This window comes from Chelonoidis abingdonii, chromosome 6 (assembly GCF_003597395.2).
Source record: "Chelonoidis abingdonii isolate Lonesome George chromosome 6, CheloAbing_2.0, whole genome shotgun sequence".
In the NCBI taxonomy this organism is placed as follows: domain Eukaryota; kingdom Metazoa; phylum Chordata; order Testudines; family Testudinidae; genus Chelonoidis; species Chelonoidis abingdonii.
The window spans coordinates 42,586,655-42,604,247 of NC_133774.1; the positions used below are offsets into that span (position 1 = coordinate 42,586,655).

Below are 17,593 nucleotides of genomic sequence, written 5' to 3' on the forward strand. Positions count from 1 at the left end.
GCTTGCTGGTGGATTCTCTGCAGCTTGAGGTCTTCAAATCACGATTTTGAGGATTTCAATAACTCAGTCATGGGTTAGGGGTTGTTATAAATGTGTATGGGTAGGGTTTTGTGGCCTGCCTTGTGCAGGAGGTCAGACTAGATGATCATATTCTGACCTATGAGTCTATGAGTCTACGAGACTCTATGAAAAAACAAAAGGAAGTATTTTTTCACGCAACACACAGTCAACCTCTGGAACTCCTTGCCAGAGGATGTTGTGAAGGCCAGTACTATAACAGGGTTCAAAGAAGAGCTAGATAAATTCATGGAGGATAGGTCCATCAATGGCTGTCAGCCAGGATTGGCAGGGATGGTGTCCCTAGCCTCTGTTTGCCAGAAGCTGGGAATGGGTGACGGGATGGATCACTTGATGATTACCTGTTCTGTTCATTTCCTCTGAAGCACCTGGCATTGGGCACTGTCAAAAGAGAGGATACTAGGCTAGATGGATCTTTGGTCTGACCCAGTATGGCCATTCTTATGTTCTATAAAGAAGGAATCAAAAGATTCAGACTTCAGTGCACTTTTATGAGATCTCATTAGTTTTTAATGAAATTAGTTTAGTAGTAGTAGTTTTTATTAAAATAAATACGTTTGACAAATCCATGCTAGGAGCTAGACCTGGAGATATCGCTGCAATTCACAAAGCCTAAGTTAGCGCCCAGGCTTCAGTATCTCCTGTTGAAACTGTGGATAAATAATGAAAGAATCATTGCAGCAGGGTTATTGGATCCTGGCACTCCCACATCATGGCTAAGTGTTCTAGCCACCAGGCTACGAAGTTATTCTCAGTTGTGCTTTCTCTCAACACACATGACTTCTTTAATTTAGGCCAGAGAGAAGGGATATCCAGTCTCCCCACCTCCCAGGTGAATACCCTAACCCTAACCCTAACCCAACTGTTTTGTTTCCCTTCCCCCCCCCTTCCCCCCAATCCGATCGGCAGTCTTTGAGCATGCCTACCAGAAGGGGCTATGGTGAGTTAAGTAGCCAAACACCTATCTATCCTGGTTTGTGAATCACTCTGGGGCTGAGGTGAGCTTTCAGACATCTCAGAGGAAGGCAGGTGTGCGCATGCTCAGGGGCAGAAACCTCAGTGTCCAGGGAACTTTTTCTATAAAAACTTTGGCACAAAGTGAGGGCACTTACATGGTTTCAACAGATGTTTTGTGCACCACAGTGGTCCCTAAACAGGGACATAGATGCCTAACTCTTTTTGAGCATTAAGCCCTAATCATCAGCAAAATTGTTTTAAAAATCTGTGTTACAGCACCAAAGAATTAAGCATTTTAACCTTCAAAATAAATAGTTTATTCACTTTTGCCTCTTGTAAAGTTGACTCTGATGGAAATTGTAACAAGATCTTAATTGTAGCATTGTGAATGCAAACCTATAATGTGAATTTTGGTGTCCAAGTTTATTTCCCTATTAAATTAATCAGATACGTTGGAAATTAAGGGTCTGATCCAAAGCCCACTGAGCTCAATAAAAAGACTCCTGCTGAGTTCGGTATGCTTTGGATAAGGTCCTCACACTGATTTTATATATATATATAAAATAGCGACTGGATAGCGTAGTGGTTAAGAGCGCCGCCCTTTGATATGGGAGACCGCCCTTTGATACGAGAGACTGGGGTTCAAATCCCGGTTGGTACCCAACTTTCCTGTAGGAGTCCTTGGGCAAAAAGACCCCCTAACACTTCACCTGCCTACCTCAAAGATGAGAGTGACACGAACTAGGAGAGTCATGCCGCCTTGGACGTCGCCCGGATTAACATCCGCGCCAGATGTTGAGGAACCAGGACAATCTGACGATAAGTGGGCTACTGAAACAAACCATTCATGGACGAGACAAGAGAACCTGGAATTGATGGAATGCTACTACAACAGTAGACCTAATGAGAGAGGGGATATATGAAACGTATGAGGGGACTGTGGATGGACAAAAGACCTACATCCACACTTACTGAGAAACAGCTAGTTACCCAACGCTTCAACATAGTAAAGAGGAAGCTGCTCTCACAGCTTGAGATAGACCAACTCCACATTACATCCCAGACTCAAGAAGACCTGGAAGAACAAGTGGATGTGCAGCCCACACCTGAAGCTGAAACTTCACTGCCACCCCCTCCATTGCAGAGCACAGCAGCTGATATGAGGCATAAGATCATGGAGAAACTAGCTACAGTCAATCCTCGAGACCGATTACCAAGGCTCAGTGGAGAAGTACCATCAGATAGTATGTTAGAAGATGCCAATAGAGCCCTCATGACAATCCCTACTACCACCATAACTCAAACCAATGAACTGAACTGGTATACGCTACAGCCTCTGTAATCCTGGAGATGCTTGGCTACACGATCAAGAAGAACAACAGTATGTACCCACCCTGGAAAATGAGGTTGGAGGATAAGATCAAGGCGACTCGGAGAGAAGTTAGTCAGCTGGTGGAACTACAGAAGGGTGTAGAGATTAAGGATAAGACTCGGCTACTGAAAAAATACAAGGGCCTGACTCCATCTGAAGCCCTAGAGAGACTGCTAAACAAAGGCTCACAGCACTGGCTACCAGGCTAAGGAGATACACTAGAGAAGCAGAGGCCAAAAAAGTAAATGCCCTGTTCTCCAAAGAACCATCCAAGGTGTACTCCCAACTGCAGTGCAACAACACAATAACAGCAGAGCCACCAGCAGCAGAAACTGAACAGTACTGGAAGAACATATGGGAGAAAGAGAAGACTCATAACACCAGTGCAAAGTGGCTGCAGGACCTGAGAACAGAGCACAGCAATCTCCCAGAACAGAAACCAGTCACCATCACAGTAGAAGACATCCAGCAGCGGGTCAAGAACATGAAGAGCTGGACAGCACCTGGACCAGACATGATCCACACCTACTGGCTAAAGAAACTAACAGCAGTGCATGAACGCCTAGCAGCACAGATGAACCAGCTGCTAGCAGCAGGCTCCCACCCAAACTGGCTAACACAAGGAAGGACAGTGCTGATCATGAAAGACCCCTGCAAGGGAACAGAACCGTCCAACTACCGGCCAATAACCTGCCTCCCCACAACATGGAAAGTCCTATCAGGCATCATAGCTGCCGCCAAGCTACAGGACCATATGGGCCAGTACATGAGCACAGCTCAGAAGGGCATTGGGAACAACACCAGAGGCTCAAAACACCAGTTGCTCATAGATAGAGCAGTCGCCCAAGACTCAAGGTCTAGACAGACCAATCTGAGCACAGCCTGGATTGACTACAGGAAAGCCTACGACTCAATGCCGCACACGTGGATCTGTGAATGTCTGGCGCTATACAAAGTCAACAGGACACTAAGGACCTTCCTCAAGAACTCAATGGGACTATGGAAGACAACACTGGAAGTCAACTCAAGGCAGCTTGCACAAGTGGCCATCAAGTGCGGCATATACCAAGGTGATGCACTGTCCCCGCTGCTGTTCTGCATAGGCTTAAACCCCCTCAGCCAGATAATCACAAGGACTGGATACGGGTACAGGTTCAGGAGTGGAACTACCATCAGCCACCTCCTCTACATGGATGACATCAAGCTGTATGCTAAGAATGAACGAGACATCGACTCGCTAATCCACCTGACGCGGATCTACAGTGAGGATATCGGGGATGTCATTCGGACTGGAGAAGTGTGGCCGGATGGTAGTGAAGAGAGGGAAGGTAGTCAAGACTGATGGGGTGGAACTACCAGCGGGCCACATAGCAGACATACAGACCAGCTACAAGTACCTTGGCGTCCCACAGTCACATGGAAACCACGATGAGGAGGCAAGGAAGACAGCAACATCCAAGTATCACCAAAGGATAAGACAGGTCCTGAAGAGCCAGCTCAGTGGGAAGAACAAGATCCACGCCATCAACAGATACGCCCTGCCGGTCATCAGATACCCTGCCGGTATAGTGAGCTGGCCAAAGGAGGACATGGAGGCTGCCGATGTGAAGACCCGGAAGCTCCTCACAATGCACGGAGGTTTCCACCCCAAGTCCAACACCCAGAGACTGTATACCAGCCGGAAAGAAGGCGGGCGGGGCTTGGTGAGCGTCAAAGCCACTGTCCTGGATGAAACCCGGAACATCCAGGAGTACATCAGTAAGATGGCCCCCAAAGATGAGCTGCTGAGAGAATGCCTGAGGCAGCAGCAGACATGGGAGGAAGACCAAGCAGAAGAAGTGCCATGGCAAGACAAGACCCTGCATGGGATGTACCATCGACAGATAGCTGAGGTGGCTGACATTGGGAAATCCTACCAGTGGCTGGAAAGGGCTGGACTAAAAGACAGCACTGAGGCACTGATCATAGCAGCACAGGAACAGGCACTGAGCACCAGATCCATTGAAGCAGGGGTCTACCACACTAGAGAGGACCCAAGGTGCAGACTGTGCAGAGAGGCCTCAGAGACAGTCCAACACATAGTGGCAGGATGTAAGATGCAGGCAGGAACAGCATACACTGAACGGCACAACCAAGTGGCTGGCATTGTGTACAGGAACATCTGCACAGCGTATGGGCTAGACCCTCCCAAGACCAGATGGGAGATTCCACAGAAGGTTGTGGAGAATAGCAGGGCTAAGATTCTGTGGGACTTCCAGATCCAGACGGACAGGCAGGTACTGGCCAATCAACCAGACATCGTGGTAATAGACAAGGACCAGAAGACAGCGGTGGTGATAGATATAGCAGTGCCAAGTGACAGCACAAGCGTCCGTGCCAGATGTTAGGAACCAGGACAATCTGACGATAAGTTGGGCTAACAAGCGTCCGTGCCAGATGTTAGGAACCAGGACAATCTGACGATAAGTTGGGCTAATCGGGGCTGTGACTCCTAAGCTGGGTGAGTGGCTCCAACAGATCCCAGGAACAACATCAGAGCTCTCTGTCCAGAAGAGTGCAGTGCTAGGAACAGCTAAGATACTGCGCAGAACCCTCAAACTCCCGGGCCTCTGGTAGAGGACCCGAGGTTGAGGAAGACACATACCACCCATAGGGGGGAGAGGGGAATTTTTTTTTTATAGATATAGATATAGATATAGATATAAAAAAAATATACGCAACAGCATTGACTTCAGCTGAACTACTTATATTGTTGCTGTAAATGTGAGGGAAATAAACCCCATTTGATAATTTCTTATATTATTTAGGGAATTCTAAAACATCATCTCATTTCCAGACTATAAATGGAAACTTTGTCCTAGACATTGGGTTTTAGGACAGATTACACTGTGAGGCCAGCATCTGTTATGCCTTGAAGAAATATCTTAGGAGAGCAGAATCTGTTTAAAAGAAAACAAACTAATTCAAACTCTGAAGTCACCATCACAGAGGAATAAAGGACCCCATGGCATACACCCCCGTTTAGCATCAGGTTGGTGGGTAAGAGACAACATACTTTTAATAGTGTAAATCTAAAAATGAGATGTGGTGTTTTCTCATCATTCCTTAATTAGATATTTGAAATTGGGCAGAAAAAAAGAGGAGCCAAAGCATCATATTATGGACTTGATCTTTTCATTAGGCTCTGCTAACTTGTGATGCATTGTTCATCTAGCAGAGGGGTCTGATCATCTCTGTATTGAAACACTGTAGTTTGGCTTCTGACTCCTCATCCTCTGAACTAAGGATTCCTTCAGATAAAACAGTGTTGGAAAATGGTGTTGTGCATTTCTTTGACCAGGCATCTTTCTCATGTAAACACAGCAGCAGTATATTTATAAAAAACACAAAACAAAATAACTCCCCCTCCCACTACAAGAAGACACTCTGCACACACTTCTGCCCCTGGCAAGAAATTGAGAGAACAAACAAAATGTAACACGTGTAGTCACGTTGCTTAATGCACTACTGGAAGGGGCCCAGGTACTATTGTGATGAGCTCAGTATAACAGCTTACACAGAATAGACTTTTTAAAATACTGTAGGATGCCAACAAGGCTAATTTAGATAAATGAAATATAAGAATCTCACCTAGTTATTTTATTTATCTACATTAGCCTTGTTGGCATCCTACAGTATTTTAAAAATTCTGTTCTGTGTAAGCTCTTATACTGAGCTCATCACGATAGTACCTGAGCACCTTCCAGTAGTGCATTAAGCAACATGACTACACATCTGTTATGTCTTGTTTGTTCTCTCATCCTCTCCCCAGAGAAGCACGTGTAAAGGAGCACCTTGTTGTGGTAGGAGAGGGGATTGTTTTGATTTTTATAAATAAACTGTTGTTATGTGTTTATATGAGAGAGGCCTACTCAAAGAAATGCACCTTGCACTTGGAGTGGAAAGTGGTGAGGTTTGTGATAGTCCTTAGTTCTTGGGAGAGTTCAATCCACAGTCTTATCCCATTCCATGAAGTTCTGACTCCCGTACAGACAAGTTTTACCTTTATTGTTGAAAATTCCATTGAGCCAGTGGAGTGGAGCTGTCAATCACAATCTTCATCGTGGACCTTTAGGCAGCCTTTTAGATATCCTGGGCCCATGCTTTAGAGTTCTTTGAAGATAAGAATGGAAAAATATCATTGCTATTCCAATGCCATGCACATCTGCAATGCCGTTTTCCAGCACTGTTTTATGTGAAGGAATCCTTTGCTCAAAGTATGAGGAGTCAGAAGCCAAACTACAGTGTTTCAATGCAGGGATGATCCGATCCCTCTGCTGGGTCAACGAGTCAGTCACAAGTTAGCAGAGCCTAGTAAAAAGATCAAGTCCATAATATGATGTTTTGGCGTCTCTTCTTTTCTGCACAATTTTAAAAGGTTTTTGGAGAATTATACATATACTAGTTGCCCACAAGCCTGTGTTTGCATATATGCATTCTCTCTTCCAAGGTCTATCTGCTCTGAAATCATTTCTTTGGTCTGTTAATTTCCCCAGTGGGTTTTGTTTCTTTAGTATAGACAAAAAAATATTGCTTACAAAAATGTGTTACTTCACAAAAAATAATATTTTGCCTATGTTCAAGAAAGAAATTATACTTGTGGTTTTGAAGCAATCACAATGGTTGGGATTTTCAGAAATTTCTACGGTTATGTCTACACTACATTTAGACACCTACGGATGACGCATGGTGGTGGGGTGATAGATGGAACACATATCCCTATCATGGCACCAGACCACCTTGCCAACCAGTGCATAAATCGCACAGGGTACTTCTCAATGGTGCTGCAAGCACTGGTGGATCACAAGGGATGTTTCACTGACATCAACGTGGGATGGCAGGAAAGGTGCATGACACTTGCATTTTTAGGAACTCTGGGCTGTTTGAGCAGCTGCAAGAAAAGACTTATTTCCCAGACCAGAAAATTACTGTTGGGGATGTTGAAATGCCAACAGTTATCCTTAGAGACCCAGTCTACTCTTTGTTCCCATGGCTCATGAAGCCATGCATGGGTAGTCTGGACAGTAGTAAGGAGTAGTTCAACTCTAGGCTGAGCAAGTGCAGAATGATGTTAGAATGTGCCTTCGGACGTTTAAAAGCTCACTGGCGCTGTTTGCTGACTAAGTCAGACCTCAGCGCAACAAAATATTCCCATTGTTATTACTGCTTGCTGTATGCTCCATAATATCTGTGAGAGTAAGGGGGAGACATTTATGGTGGGGTGGGAGGTTGAAGCAAATTGCCTGGCTGCCAATTTTGAACAGCCAGACCCCAGGTGATTAGAAGAGACAGGCAGGCGTGCTGCGCATCAGAGAGGTTTTGAAAACCAGTTTCTTGACTGGCCAAGCTACAGTGTGACAGTTGTGTATGTTTCTCCTTGATGCAAACCCGCCCTCTTTGTTGATTTTAATTCCCTGTAAGCCAATCACTCTCCCCCCTTCGATCATAGCTGGCAAAGGAAATAAAATCACTATTGTTTTGAAACCATGTATTCTTTCTTTATTAATTAAAAAAAGGGAGATAACTGATAACTGGGGCGGGGCGGAAGGGATAGCTCAGTGTCTGGGGTTTGTTCCTGCTTTGAGCAGGGGGTTGGACTAGATGATCTTCTGAGGTCCCTTCCAACCTGATGTTCTACAATGCTATGATAAGGTAGCCTAGATGGGGTAAGGAAGGACAAGGCCACATTTCTTATTGTAGCCACACTACAAATCAAAACTGTTGGAATGACAGCCTTCTGTTGCTTGGGCCATCCTCTGGGGTGGAGTGGCTGGGTGCCCAGACCCCTCTTCCCGCCCCCCCACAGGTTCTTGGGCATCTGGATGAGGAGGATATGGAACTTGGGGAGGAGGGCAGGCAGTTGTACAGTGGATGCGGCAGTGGTCTGTGCTCTTGTTGGCTTTTCTACAGCTTCACCAGATGCCTGAGCATGTCCATTTGCTTCCCCATTAGCCTCAGCATTTTATCCTGCCTCTTCTCATGAAGCTCACTTAATGCTTTCCTAAACTCTGACACTGAATGCCTCCATGCATTCAGCTGTGCTCTATCAGTGCAGGAGGACTGCACGAGCTCAGAAAACTTGCCATCCCGAGTGTGGGGTTTTTGCCTTCTAATCTGCAATAACCTCAGACAGAGATGATAGAGGGAGTGTATAAAAATTTGCACCTGCAGGGGGGATAAAAGGGGAGAGTAAAATTTAAGATGATACATTTCTGAAAACGAAAGGGAGACTCTTTCACAGTGAATCACGCAATTCACAGCAGACAGCACGTGTGCTTTAGGTACAAGGTTGGATTTTACCTTTTATATTGAGCACCTGCTGGTATTGTGACACGTCACACATGGCTGGGCAACGGAATTAAGTTTCCAGGCAGCCATGGTCAGCCAAAGGGTACGCGGGTATGGCTTCTAACACCTTAATAACATGTGGGAATGTTTTCAAACTGCAGCACCCTCCTTTCCCATAGCAAGCAATGCCATTTGGGTTTGCCATTTAAAAGGAGGGGCTGCAGTTTTTGGGTGGATGTGCAGCACACTCCTCTCCCCACTTCTCCACGTGACTATTTGGGATGATCCCTTCACCCCTCTCCCCGCCTCGTGGCTATTCTCAGGGATAATCCCTTTTAGCCAAGCGCAAACAACCCAGCATGAATGGGGTTCTTTTATTGTTCCCTTACAAAAATTCTCCTATTTCAACCAGGTGACCATGGATAATATTACTCTCCCGAGGCTAACACAGAAAGATATAGACCGAATGTTGTTTGAATGTGACCAAAACCCAGGACCATTTGCTGCCATGCTTTGTGCTGCAATAATTCCAGACTACTTGCTACTGGCTTGGCATGGTAAAGTGTCCTACAGTGGAGAACAAAATAAGGCAGTCCTCCTCAGAAACCTTCTGCAGAGGCTTTCAGAGTACCTCCAGGAGTACCTCATGGAGATGTCCCTGGAGGATTCTGGCTCCATCTCCAGACACGTTAACAGACTTTTCCAGTACCTGTACTGGCCGCGAATGCATCCCAAGTCTTCAGGCCAAATCAAACATTTAAACACCATTGCTTTTAAACCCTGTACTGTAGTTACAAATGTGCACTTACCAGAGGTGCCTTCTCCGCTTCCAGGGTTGGGGATCCCGCCTTGGAAGAGTATTGGCTAAAAGGTGATGAAAGGGTCCTGGCTGCTGGGGAGAACGGATTCACTGCTTGCCTGCTGCACATTCTCCTTCTCCTCCTCCTCCTCTTTCTCATCCGCAAAGTCCTTCTCCATGTTGCGTGAGACTCCCCCCTTGTAGGTGTCCGCAGACAGTGGTGGGGTAGTGGTAGGGTCCCCCCCCCCCCCCCCGAATGCCATGCAGCTGATCATAGAAGTGGCATGTATGGTGCTCTGATGCAGAGCGACCATTTGCCTCCTTTGTCTTTTGGTAGGCTTGCCTGAGCTCCTTGACTTTAACGCAGCACTGCTGGGTGTCCCTGTTGTAGCCTCTGTCCATCATGCCCTGTGGCAATTTTGGCATATATATTAGCATTTCTTCTTTTTGATTGGAGTTCTGCCTGCACAGATTCTTTTCCCCATACAGCAATCAGATCCAGTGTCTCCCGTTCACTCCATGTTGGAGCTCATTTGCAATTTGGGGGCGGGGGGGACTGCATAGAGACCTGTGCTGCTGAGCTCTGCATGCTAACCAAACAGGAAATGAAATTCAAAAGTTCCTTGGTCTTTTCCTGTGTACCTGGCTAGTGCATTGGAGTTGAAAGTGCTGTCCAGAGTGGTCACGTTGGAGCACTCTGGGATAGCTCCCAGAGGCCAATAACGTTGATTTGCGTCCATACTACCCCAAATTCAACCCAGCAAGGTCAATTTTAGCGCTACTTCCCTCGCCGGTGAGGAATACAGAAGTCGATTTTAAGAGTCCTTTAGGTCAACAAAATGGGGTTGCTTGTGTAGACGCATTCATTATATAATCAATCTAACGTGGTTAAATTCTACCTAACCCTGTAGAGTAGACCAGGGCTTAGACTCTCCTATAGTCTTTAAGTTGACCTGCTAACTCATGTGAAAACTGCATCTGTCTTGTCTTCACTAGGATTCTACCTCAGGTTAGCTAGTTTAAGAACACCTCTTTTTTTTCCATAGAAGACAAGATCTAAGGAAACGGAAGAGGTAGGATCATAGTATTATAATGTAATGGTGTAATACTATACTTCATTACTCTCTTCAGCTCATTCCATCTCATAGTGCATGAAGTTTCTGGTAGATTTTATTTTATACCATTCAGCTGCATTTTTCCTCCCTTTAGTTTCTGTGTATTATTATACTTTAATTTTTTCTGATCTTTCTATATGCTAGATTTCCAGTTCCAGATCTTTCTTTGTAACGCTCATGTGGCATGGACTGTTCAGATATTAGCTTTTGGTCTTCAACATATTAGGTGGAGCAATGAGGCAATAAAAAGAGAGGGGGAGGGTGTTTGAAAATTATAGGAAGAGTAAATAGAACAATTTCTGACTCCACAGTAAAATTTTTCTCTATACAGCTGTCAGACTTTTAAGTCTTCTGCCATTCATTCAAAAGGCTTGACAGTCAGGGTTTGGTTTAGATTTACAGTTCAGTGATGTATGTCCTATCTGAAATCTAGTGCAGCAACTTTGCCTATAATTATATTCTGTTTGATCTTCTGCTACAGGAGTCTGGAGAGTTTAGGGGGGGTTAAATTTATGTTTGTGTTCTTTATTGAAATTGACAGTCTTGAAAAAAAAATGCCTTATTCATGTCTGCAAGATATTTTGTAAGCGTTTTAAGACATTTCACATGTTATTGAGTATCTTCCAAGGAAAAAAAAGTTTAGCTGTACAAATCAAAAGAGAAGATACTGCTCAATGTTCTTAATTTTGCTTTGTATACTATTAAATTATCAATTGTTATTAATCAATATGATAGAAATGCTGTAACCAAACAATTGGAATAATTAAGGTGCATATTTGTCACACTGACATTCTACAACAAATTGTTCAACTGGATATATAAAGAGTAGCCTTAGGCTATTCTAGCTAATATTACTTTACTTCAGTGTTTTTCCTTTTTGGCAAGAAGAAATCTGTTTATGGTAAAGAATTTTGAGGGGTTTTTTGCTTGTTGCCACAACACTGAGAATGTGATTTGTAGCTTCCTCAGCCTGGGAGACAGGACAAAACAGGAAAGTTGTCAATAAGACCATCAAACTACAGAACAGTAGTTACAACAGATGGAGCGGTGATGCTTCAGGCAACATCATTCAACATCCTGTATGTTAGTCTTAAGTACTAAATGAAAAAGTAAAAAGGGTTGAGACAAAGATGTGGAATATCTCTGACAGCTGGAATCCTTGAAAATAAAAATGAGACATTTGTCATTTAACTTCCCGTAACAATGTTCTATATGATATCCTTAATCAGCCCTAATGTATTAATTCACATGACATATGTCTAATTGAATATATAATACAATTGCCTTTTTATCCAAATCCTTCAAGTTTTTTACTTCCCTATTACTACTGGCAATTCTACTTTCCTACCAATTTCTCAGGCTTGAAATGTTGTCATTATTTTTGCCTCCCGCCTACCTACTAACCTACACATTTATTTCAAGAATGTGACTCCTCCCTGAAAAGAAAAAAAGGATAAATTAAATTAGTTCTATATTTAAAATAAATAGAGACATGTTAATATGATGCATGCTAAACTTCATTAGTAAATCACTCTGATTTCATTACATCCTCTACGTTCCTTCATTGGAACTGTTTAAATTGTAAGCTCTTCATGGTAGGGACCATGTTCTCGTGTACCTCTGGAAAACCACTTGCCTGTATAAATAAAAATAATGAAAAACATTTTCCCTAAATTTTAAAAGCTAACAAATCAGCCATATGTGACATTTCACTGTAACTAAAAAAAACAGCTGTAATAGTAAGAGATTAGCTCTTTAAATGGTCAAATAAAACAATATAATAATAATATAAGCATTTATATAATGTTTTTCACCCCTAGATTCTCAATGCTTTTTATAAAAGTTTATAAATGTAATTTGTCTCATCTTTACAGATGGGGAAATTGAACTGTAGACAGGTTATATGACGTAATTAGGATTGCCTTTACTTGTCTTAAATTCATATATAAGAGCCTGAATTTGTGGGATAAGGAACAAAATAGCCCTAATTTTGTTTTGTTTAACTTGGCCTATTAAATAGCTATCCCCTATCTAATAGGTCTTTTTTTGCATATTTTGTGCTGTATTGGAAGTGTCTTTGATCAAATAACTTTTAATTTATTAATTCATATGACATTTTAAACTAAATTATCACATTGATACAAAAAGTTGACATATTTTAATGAAAACAAACTCCCATTACGAATTTGGGAAATTTTAAAACTAAAATTAGTCATCACTATGCAAGGTAAACATAGAATCATAGAAATGTTGGGCTAGAAGGTACATGAAGAAGTCCTCAAGTCCAGCCTTTTGCTCTGAGGCAGGATCAAGTATAAACCTAGACCATCCCTGAAAGCTGTTTGTCCAACCTGTTCTTAAAAACCTCCCATGATGGGGATTCCACAACCTCTCATGGAAGCCTGTTCCAGACCTTAATTATCCTTATGAAGTTTTTCCTAACATCTAATTTAAATCTCCCTTGTTACAGATTAAGCCCATTGCTTGTCCATCCTTCAGTGGGCATGGGGAGCAATTGATTACAATCCTCTTTAGAACACTCTTTTACATATTTGAAGACTGTAAGCAGATCCCTCCCTCAGTGTTTTTTTTCTCAGGTTAAATATGGCTGTTTTTAACCTTTCCTCATAAGTCAGGTTTTCTAAACCCTTTATCATATTTGTTACTCTCCTATGCTCTCCCCAATTTGTCCACTTCTTTCCTAAGATGTGCTGCCCAGAATTGGACACATTACTATTGCTGAGGCTTCACCTGTGCTGAAAAGAGCAGGAGAGTTACCTCCCATGTCTTACATACAATGCTTCTGTTAATACTCCCCAAAAAGATATTAGCCTTCACAATTCTATCACATTGTTGACTCATATTCAATTTGTGATGCATTGTAACACCCAGATCTTTTTCAGCAGAACTACCACCTAGCCAGTTTTTCCCCATTTTGTAGTTGTACATTTGATTTTTCCTTCCTAAGTAAAATACTCTGCACTTACCTTTACTGAATTTTATCTTGCTGATTTCAGATCAATTTCACAATTTATTAAGGTTGTTTTGAATTCTAATTCTGTCCTCCAAAGTGCTTGCAACCCCTCTCAGCTTAGTTCCTTGTGCAGATTTTATAAGCGTATTCTCCACCCCATTATCCAAGTCATTATGAAAATATTGAATAGTACTGGACTCAAGATTGACCTCACTAGATAGATCCTCACAGTTTGACAGTGAACCCCTGAGAGCCACTCTGAATAAAAGCATAAGAATGGGCATGGTGACCCATGTTCCGTTGAGCCCAGTATCCTGTCTTCTGACAGTGGCCAGTGCCACATGCTTCAGAGGGAATGAACAGAACAGGTCAATTTATCAAGTGATCCATCCCCTATCATCTAGTCCCAGCTTCTAGCAGTCAAAGGTTTAGGGATACCCAGAGCGTGGGGTTTTGCCCCGATCATCTTGACTAATAGCTATTGTTGGACGTATCCTCTATGAACTTATGTAATTATTTTTTGAACCCAGTTGAATTTTTGCCCTTCACAACATCGTATGGCAGTGGTTGACTGTGTAGTGTATGAAGTACTTCCTTTTGTTTGTTTTAAACCTGCTGCCTATTAATTTTATTAGGTGACCACTGGTACTTGTGTTATGCGAAGGAGTAAATAACACTTCCTTATTAACGTTCTCCACATCATTCATGATTTTATAGACCTCTATCATATCCCTCCTTTAGTTGTCTCTTTTATGAGATGAACGGTCCCGGTGTTTTTAATCTCTCCTCAAATGGAAACTGTTCCATACACCTAATATTTTTTGTTGCCCTTCCTTGCACCTTTTCGAATTCTAATATATCCTTTTTGATGTGAGGCAACTAGAACTGCACCTCAGTATTCGAGGTGTCAGCATACCGTGGATTCATATAATGGCATTATTTTCTATCCCTTTGCTAATGGCTCCTAACATTGTTAGCTTTTTTGACAGCTGTTGCCCATTAAACAACTGTTTTCCAGAACTATCCACAATAATGCCAACATCTCCTTCTTGAGTGGTAACAGCTAATTTAGATCCCGTCATTTTTATATATAGTTGGGATTACGTTTTCCAGTGTGCATGTTTGCATTTATCGACTTTGAATTTCATCTGCCATTTTGTTGCCCAGTGATCTAGTTTTGTGACATTCCTTTATAACTTCAAAGTCAGCTTTCAGCTTTACTATCTTGAGTATCATCTGCAAATTTTGCCACCTTCCTGTTGAACAGCACTGGTCCCAGCACAGATCTTTGAGGGATCCCACTATTTACTCCTCTCCATTGCACAAACTGACCACTTATTCCTACTCTGTTTTCTTGTCTTCCTTGAGTGCTCCATTAGCACCTCAATCTTCCAGTGTCCCCTCTGGGTGTTTGGCAGGCTTCCTGCTTCTGATATACTTCAATTTTTCTGTTAGTTTTTTTGTCTTTTGGTAGTTGCTTTTCAAATTCTTCTTTGGCCTGCTTATTTAAACTTTTATACTTGACTTGCCAGAGTTTGTTCCTTCCTATTTTCCTCAGTAGGATTTGATTTCCAATTTTTAAAAGATATATTTTTGTCTCTATTTGCCTCTTTTACTCTGTTGTTTAGCCATGGTGGTTTGTTTGTTTGTTTGTTTTGTTCTCTTACTGTTTTAATTTGGGGTATACATGTAGTTTGAACTTTTATTATGTTGTTTTTTAAAAAGTTTCCTGGCAGCTTGCAGGCATTTCACTTTTGTGACTGGTCCCTTTAATTTTCATTTAACTATCCTCATTTTAGCGTACTTCTCCTTTTTGAAGTTCAGTGCTATTGTGATAGGTTTCTTTGGTAATTTCCCCTCACAAGGATGTTTGTTGCTATTACAGGCAGTTCAGCTATATTCAGTTCTTGGACCAGATCCTGTGTACTGCTTAGGGCTAAATCAGGAATTGCCTCTCCCTTTGTGAGTTTCAGGTGCTCCAAGAAGCAGTCATTAATGGTATCTAGAAATTTTATCTCTGCGTCTCATCCTGAGGTGACATATACCCTGTCAATATGGGGATAGTTGAAATCCCCCTTATTATTGGGGTTTTTCTAGTCTGTCTAATCCACTTGAGAATTTCACAGTCGTCATCACCATCCTGGTCAGATGGTTGGTAGAATATTCCTGCTGCTATACACTTGTTCATCAAGCACAGAATTTATGTCTGTAGATGTTCTATGATAATGTCTATGGCTTTCAACCAATTGTGCACCCACCTTCTAGTAATTCCATCTAGACCATATTTCCCTAGTTTATTTAAAGGAATGTCATGTAGGGCTGTGTTGAAAGCTTTACTAAAATCAAGATCTATCATGTCTACTCCTTCCTCCATGACCAGGCCAGCAAACCTGTTGAAGCAGGAAATTAGGTTGGTTTGGCATGATTTGTTCATGACAAATCCATGCTGGCTATTCCTTATAACCCTATTATCCTCTAAGTGCTTACAAATTGATGGTTTAATAATTGGTTTCAGTCTCTTACCAGGTATCACAGTTAGGCTGACTGGTCTATAATTCCACGGGTCCTCTTTGTCCCCTTTTTAAAGACAGGTATTACGTTTGCCCTTCTCCAGTTCTCTTGGATGCATCATCCAGGAGTTCTCAAAAATCATTGCTAATGATTCCAAGATTGTTTTAGCTAGTTCCTTAAGTACCCTAGAATGAATTTCATCATGCCCTGCCAACTTGAATATAGCTAATTTATCACAATATTCTTTAAGCTGTTCTTTCTCTGTTTTGGCTTGTGTTCCTTCCGCCTTGTTAATATTTATTGTGTTGATTATCTGCTCTCCATTAACCTTTTTAGTGAAGACTGAAGCAAAACAGGCAATAAACAATGCAGATTTCTTGATTTTATCAGTGATTAGCTCTCCCTTTCCCACTAAGTAGAGGACCTACACTTTCCTTCATGTCTTTTGCTTCTAATGTTTTTAAAGAACTTGTTCTTAAAGCGTTTTATGTCCCTTGCTAGATGTAACTCCTTTTGTGGTTTAGCCTTTCTGATTTTGTCCCTATAAGCTTGCAGCGCAGGAATCAAAGTATCCATAAATGTGATGAGTTATAGAGTCATTCCAAATGAGTGTCAATAAAACATGTATTCCATAACATACCATCATGTATTCTGATATTGTTACATATATTGTGCAGAAAATCTCCTTTAGGACTGTTTTAGAGAGTTAAAAAAAGTAAGGACTCTTTCATATACCTTCACCTAAAACTAGGGTGTCTTTGTATCATGAGTAAATTTGTACAGGTCTGGGAAGGAAAGAAACTTACCTGTTTGTAGCTAAAAAATGTTAGAAACCTCTAACAGTGACCTAGAATTAGAATTTTTATTCATACTACAACAGGATTTTAAATTAGCGCGCGCGTGTGTGTGTGTGTATATCAGCATAAATTAGCTGAATTATAGAGTATCAATAATGAGAGCAAAAATATCACAGTTGATCTGCTTCTTAGTAAAGAGTTATGCAGAAGTACTATACCCGTTCAATTTGTTACTCTCTTTGCTCCTGTCTTGATCATTTTAGTTATAAGGCATGTCATCTGGATACCTGTATTTCTCTTTTCTTTTCTTTTTTTGTTTTGTTTGGTTTTTTGTTTAGTTGAATTGCATTAACAGATTTTGTGTGATTTGTTCACTCATTCTGGTGGGTTCTAAATACTGTAACAGAACTTTTCTGATTGCCCTGAAAGCTGAAATCTCTGCCCAGCAGCCAGCCGACTAGCCAGGTTAGATGCTAAGCAGATGCACAAGGCTGCTGTGGTGAAGGAATCATAGAATCATAGACTTTAAGGTCAGAAAGGACCATTATAATCATCTAGTCTGACCTCCTGCACAATGCAGGCCACAGAATCTCACCCACCCACTCCTCTATCAAACCTGTGTCTGAGCCATTGAAGTCCTCAAATCATGGTTTAAAGACTTCA

The 17,593-nt window shown here is 42.0% G+C and overlaps 1 protein-coding gene across 5 annotated transcripts in view; it reads left to right on the forward strand.

The window, feature by feature from the left end:
* CWC27 (CWC27 spliceosome associated cyclophilin) overlaps positions 1-17,593 on the forward strand; it is a 214,987-nt gene that overhangs the window by 159,293 nt on the left and 38,101 nt on the right. The window lies entirely within an intron of this gene.